Source organism: Siphateles boraxobius, unplaced genomic scaffold (assembly GCF_051911475.1).
Source record: "Siphateles boraxobius isolate OS27281-9 unplaced genomic scaffold, OSU_SipBor_1 315, whole genome shotgun sequence".
NCBI classification, from domain to species: domain Eukaryota; kingdom Metazoa; phylum Chordata; class Actinopteri; order Cypriniformes; family Leuciscidae; genus Siphateles; species Siphateles boraxobius.
The window spans coordinates 275,001-280,000 of record NW_027508937.1 but is presented as its reverse complement, the minus strand read 5'-3'; the positions used below and the strand labels follow the sequence as shown (position 1 = coordinate 280,000).

At 39.1% G+C, this 5,000-nt stretch overlaps 12 non-coding genes across 12 annotated transcripts in view; all 12 read right to left on the bottom strand.

The window, feature by feature from the left end:
• Positions 1–11, bottom strand: part of LOC143699647 (5S ribosomal RNA) — a 119-nt gene extending 108 nt beyond the window's left edge. Inside the window, exon 1 of the ribosomal RNA XR_013188565.1 lies at positions 1–11. This exon is cut by the window's left edge and continues 108 nt beyond it. This is a non-coding gene — a ribosomal RNA (5S ribosomal RNA).
• Positions 12–285: 274 nt separating this feature from the next.
• Positions 286–404, bottom strand: LOC143699579 (5S ribosomal RNA). The gene has a single exon (XR_013188500.1). It is a non-coding gene; the product is annotated as a 5S ribosomal RNA (ribosomal RNA).
• A 275-nt stretch (positions 405–679) lies between these two features.
• LOC143699578 (5S ribosomal RNA) lies at positions 680–798 on the bottom strand. Its single transcript, XR_013188499.1, has one exon. It is a non-coding gene; the product is annotated as a 5S ribosomal RNA (ribosomal RNA).
• A 490-nt stretch (positions 799–1,288) lies between these two features.
• LOC143699577 (5S ribosomal RNA) lies at positions 1,289–1,407 on the bottom strand. The gene has a single exon (XR_013188498.1). It is a non-coding gene; the product is annotated as a 5S ribosomal RNA (ribosomal RNA).
• A 276-nt stretch (positions 1,408–1,683) lies between these two features.
• LOC143699576 (5S ribosomal RNA) lies at positions 1,684–1,802 on the bottom strand. The gene has a single exon (XR_013188497.1). It is a non-coding gene; the product is annotated as a 5S ribosomal RNA (ribosomal RNA).
• A 275-nt stretch (positions 1,803–2,077) lies between these two features.
• Positions 2,078–2,196, bottom strand: LOC143699575 (5S ribosomal RNA). The gene has a single exon (XR_013188496.1). It is a non-coding gene; the product is annotated as a 5S ribosomal RNA (ribosomal RNA).
• Positions 2,197–2,472: 276 nt separating this feature from the next.
• Positions 2,473–2,591, bottom strand: LOC143699574 (5S ribosomal RNA). The gene has a single exon (XR_013188495.1). It is a non-coding gene; the product is annotated as a 5S ribosomal RNA (ribosomal RNA).
• A 283-nt stretch (positions 2,592–2,874) lies between these two features.
• Positions 2,875–2,993, bottom strand: LOC143699628 (5S ribosomal RNA). The gene has a single exon (XR_013188548.1). It is a non-coding gene; the product is annotated as a 5S ribosomal RNA (ribosomal RNA).
• Positions 2,994–3,266: 273 nt separating this feature from the next.
• Positions 3,267–3,385, bottom strand: LOC143699573 (5S ribosomal RNA). The gene has a single exon (XR_013188494.1). It is a non-coding gene; the product is annotated as a 5S ribosomal RNA (ribosomal RNA).
• Positions 3,386–3,659: 274 nt separating this feature from the next.
• LOC143699645 (5S ribosomal RNA) lies at positions 3,660–3,778 on the bottom strand. Its single transcript, XR_013188563.1, has one exon. It is a non-coding gene; the product is annotated as a 5S ribosomal RNA (ribosomal RNA).
• A 274-nt stretch (positions 3,779–4,052) lies between these two features.
• On the bottom strand, positions 4,053–4,171 carry LOC143699572 (5S ribosomal RNA). Its single transcript, XR_013188493.1, has one exon. It is a non-coding gene; the product is annotated as a 5S ribosomal RNA (ribosomal RNA).
• A 490-nt stretch (positions 4,172–4,661) lies between these two features.
• LOC143699571 (5S ribosomal RNA) lies at positions 4,662–4,780 on the bottom strand. The gene has a single exon (XR_013188492.1). It is a non-coding gene; the product is annotated as a 5S ribosomal RNA (ribosomal RNA).
• Positions 4,781–5,000: the final 220 nt, after the last annotated feature.

The following is a 5,000-nucleotide window of genomic DNA, read 5'->3' as shown; positions in this document are numbered from 1 at the left end:
TGGCCGTAAGCGAAAACTGCTGCCAAAATTGGGCAATTTAAAAGGTTAGACCATTAATGAAGAAAACTAAGAAGAACTTTTGAAAAAACTCAAACTCTTTCATGCTCTCTGAAGAATCTCAGAGACTTTTAAAGGCTTTCTGAAGAAGCTCAGTGAGTCTTTTTTTTAAAGTAAGAAGAACTTTTGAAAAAACTCAAACTCTTTCACGCTCTCTGAAGAATCTCAGAGACTTTTAAAGGCTTTCTGAAGAAGCTCAGGGACTCTTTTTTTTTTTTAAATCAAAAAAGCTTACAGCACCTGGTATTCCCAGGCGGTCTCCCATCCAAGTACTAACCAGGCCCGACCCTGCTTAGCTTCCGAGATCAGACGAGATCGGGCGTGACCAAGGTGGTATGGCCGTAAGCGAAAACTGCTGCCAAAATTGGGCTATTTAAAAGATTAGACCATTAATGAAGAAAACTAAGAAGAACTTTTGAAAAAACTCAAACTCTTTCATACTCTCTGTAGAATCTCAGAGACTTTTAAAGGCTTTCTGCAGAAGCTCAGTGAGTCTTTTTTTTTAAACTAAGAGGAACTTTTGAAAAAACTCAAACTCTTTCATGCTCTCTGAAGAATCTCAGAGACTTTTAAAGGCTTTCTGCAGAAGCTCAGGGACTCTTTTTTTTTTTTAAATCAAAAAAGCTTACAGCACCTGGTATTCCCAGGCGGTCTCCCATCCAAGTACTAACCAGGCCCGACCCTGCTTAGCTTCCGAGATCAGACGAGATCGGGCGTGACCAAGGTGGTATGGCCGTAAGCGAAAACTGCTGCCAAAATTGGGCAATTTAAAAGGTTAGACCATTAATGAAGAAAACTAAGAAGAACTTTTGAAAAAACTCAAACTCTTTCATGCTCTCTGAAGAATCTCAGAGACTTTTAAAGGCTTTCTGAAGAAGCTCAGTGAGTCTTTTTTTTTAAACTAAGAAGAACTTTTGAAAAAACTCAAACTCTTTCATGCTCTCTGAAGAATCTCAGAGACTTTTAAAGGCTTTCTGCAGAAGCTCAGTGAGTCTTTTTTTTAAACTAAGAAGAACTTTTGAAAAAACTCAAACTCTTTCATGCTCTCTGAAGAATCTCAGAGACTTTTAAAGGCTTTCTGAAGAAGCTCAGTGAGTCTTTTTTTTAAAGTAAGAAGAACTTTTGAAAAAACTCAAACTCTTTCATGCTCTCTGAAGAATCTCAGAGACTTTTAAAGGCTTTCTGAAGAAGCTCAGGGACTCTTTTTTTTTTTTTTTTTTTAAATCAAAAAAGCTTACAGCACCTGGTATTCCCAGGCGGTCTCCCATCCAAGTACTAACCAGGCCCGACCCTGCTTAGCTTCCGAGATCAGACGAGATCGGGCGTGACCAAGGTGGTATGGCCGTAAGCGAAAACTGCTGCCAAAATTGGGCAATTTAAAAGGTTAGACCATTAATGAAGAAAACTAAGAAGAACTTTTGAAAAAACTCAAACTCTTTCATGCTCTCTGAAGAATCTCAGAGACTTTTAAAGGCTTTCTGCAGAAGCTCAGTGAGTCTTTTTTTTTAAACTAAGAGGAACTTTTGAAAAAACTCAAACTCTTTCATGCTCTCTGAAGAATCTCAGAGACTTTTAAAGGCTTTCTGCAGAAGCTCAGGGACTCTTTTTTTTTTTTTAAATCAAAAAAGCTTACAGCACCTGGTATTCCCAGGCGGTCTCCCATCCAAGTACTAACCAGGCCCGACCCTGCTTAGCTTCCGAGATCAGACGAGATCGGGCGTGACCAAGGTGGTATGGCCGTAAGCGAAAACTGCTGCCAAAATTGGGCAATTTAAAAGGTTAGACCATTAATGAAGAAAACTAAGAAGAACTTTTGAAAAAACTCAAACTCTTTCATGCTCTCTGAAGAATCTCAGAGACTTTTAAAGGCTTTCTGAAGAAGCTCAGTGAGTCTTTTTTTTAAAGTAAGAAGAACTTTTGAAAAAACTCAAACTCTTTCATGCTCTCTGAAGAATCTCAGAGACTTTTAAAGGCTTTCTGAAGAAGCTCAGGGACTCTTTTTTTTTTTTTAAATCAAAAAAGCTTACAGCACCTGGTATTCCCAGGCGGTCTCCCATCCAAGTACTAACCAGGCCCGACCCTGCTTAGCTTCCGAGATCAGACGAGATCGGGCGTGACCAAGGTGGTATGGCCGTAAGCGAAAACTGCTGCCAAAATTGGGCTATTTAAAAGGTTAGACCATTAATGAAGAAAACTAAGAAGAACTTTTGAAAAAACTCAAACTCTTTCATACTCTCTGTAGAATCTCAGAGACTTTTAAAGGCTTTCTGCAGAAGCTCAGTGAGTCTTTTTTTTTAAACTAAGAGGAACTTTTGAAAAAACTCAAACTCTTTCATGCTCTCTGAAGAATCTCAGAGACTTTTAAAGGCTTTCTGAAGAAGCTCAGGGACTCTTTTTTTTTTTTTAAATCAAAAAAGCTTACAGCACCTGGTATTCCCAGGCGGTCTCCCATCCAAGTACTAACCAGGCCCGACCCTGCTTAGCTTCCGAGATCAGACGAGATCGGGCGTGACCAAGGTGGTATGGCCGTAAGCGAAAACTGCTGCCAAAATTGGGCAATTTAAAAGGTTAGACCATTAATGAAGAAAACTAAGAAGAACTTTTGAAAAAACTCAAACTCTTTCATGCTCTCTGAAGAATCTCAGAGACTTTTAAAGGCTTTCTGAAGAAGCTCAGTGAGTCTTTTTTTTAAAGTAAGAAGAACTTTTGAAAAAACTCAAACTCTTTCATGCTCTCTGAAGAATCTCAGAGACTTTTAAAGGCTTTCTGAAGAAGCTCAGGGACTCTTTTTTTTTTTTTTTTTTTTTAAATCAAAAAAGCTTACAGCACCTGGTATTCCCAGGCGGTCTCCCATCCAAGTACTAACCAGGCCCGACCCTGCTTAGCTTCCGAGATCAGACGAGATCAGGCGTGACCAAGGTGGTATGGCCGTAAGCGAAAACTGCTGCCAAAATTGGGCAATTTAAAAGGTTAGACCATTAATGAAGAAAACTAAGAAGAACTTTTGAAAAAACTCAAACTCTTTCATGCTCTCTGAAGAATCTCAGAGACTTTTAAAGGCTTTCTGAAGAAGCTCAGTGAGTCTTTTTTTTAAAGTAAGAAGAACTTTTGAAAAAACTCAAACTCTTTCATGCTCTCCGAAGAATCTCAGAGACTTTTAAAGGCTTTCTGAAGAAGCTCAGGGACTCTTTTTTTTTTTAAATCAAAAAAGCTTACAGCACCTGGTATTCCCAGGCGGTCTCCCATCCAAGTACTAACCAGGCCCGACCCTGCTTAGCTTCCGAGATCAGACGAGATCGGGCGTGACCAAGGTGGTATGGCCGTAAGCGAAAACTGCTGCCAAAATTGGGCAATTTAAAAGGTTAGACCATTAATGAAGAAAACTAAGAAGAACTTTTGAAAAAACTCAAACTCTTTCATGCTCTCTGAAGAATCTCAGAGACTTTTAAAGGCTTTCTGAAGAAGCTCAGTGAGTCTTTTTTTTAAAGTAAGAAGAACTTTTGAAAAAACTCAAACTCTTTCACGCTCTCTGAAGAATCTCAGAGACTTTTAAAGGCTTTCTGAAGAAGCTCAGGGACTCTTTTTTTTTTTTAAATCAAAAAAGCTTACAGCACCTGGTATTCCCAGGCGGTCTCCCATCCAAGTACTAACCAGGCCCGACCCAGCTTAGCTTCCGAGATCAGACGAGATCGGGCGTGACCAAGGTGGTATGGCCGTAAGCGAAAACTGCTGCCAAAATTGGGCTATTTAAAAGATTAGACCATTAATGAAGAAAACTAAGAAGAACTTTTGAAAAAACTCAAACTCTTTCATACTCTCTGTAGAATCTCAGAGACTTTTAAAGGCTTTCTGCAGAAGCTCAGTGAGTCTTTTTTTTTAAACTAAGAGGAACTTTTGAAAAAACTCAAACTCTTTCATGCTCTCTGAAGAATCTCAGAGACTTTTAAAGGCTTTCTGCAGAAGCTCAGGGACTCTTTTTTTTTTTAAATCAAAAAAGCTTACAGCACCTGGTATTCCCAGGCGGTCTCCCATCCAAGTACTAACCAGGCCCGACCCTGCTTAGCTTCCGAGATCAGACGAGATCGGGCGTGACCAAGGTGGTATGGCCGTAAGCGAAAACTGCTGCCAAAATTGGGCAATTTAAAAGGTTAGACCATTAATGAAGAAAACTAAGAAGAACTTTTGAAAAAACTCAAACTCTTTCATGCTCTCTGAAGAATCTCAGAGACTTTTAAAGGCTTTCTGAAGAAGCTCAGTGAGTCTTTTTTTTTAAACTAAGAAGAACTTTTGAAAAAACTCAAACTCTTTCATGCTCTCTGAAGAATCTCAGAGACTTTTAAAGGCTTTCTGCAGAAGCTCAGTGAGTCTTTTTTTTAAACTAAGAAGAACTTTTGAAAAAACTCAAACTCTTTCATGCTCTCTGAAGAATCTCAGAGACTTTTAAAGGCTTTCTGAAGAAGCTCAGTGAGTCTTTTTTTTAAAGTAAGAAGAACTTTTGAAAAAACTCAAACTCTTTCATGCTCTCTGAAGAATCTCAGAGACTTTTAAAGGCTTTCTGAAGAAGCTCAGGGACTCTTTTTTTTTTTTTTTTTTTAAATCAAAAAAGCTTACAGCACCTGGTATTCCCAGGCGGTCTCCCATCCAAGTACTAACCAGGCCCGACCCTGCTTAGCTTCCGAGATCAGACGAGATCGGGCGTGACCAAGGTGGTATGGCCGTAAGCGAAAACTGCTGCCAAAATTGGGCAATTTAAAAGGTTAGACCATTAATGAAGAAAACTAAGAAGAACTTTTGAAAAAACTCAAACTCTTTCATGCTCTCTGAAGAATCTCAGAGACTTTTAAAGGCTTTCTGCAGAAGCTCAGTGAGTCTTTTTTTTTAAACTAAGAGGAACTTTTGAAAAAACTCAAACTCTTTCATGCTCTCTGAAGAATCTCAGAGAC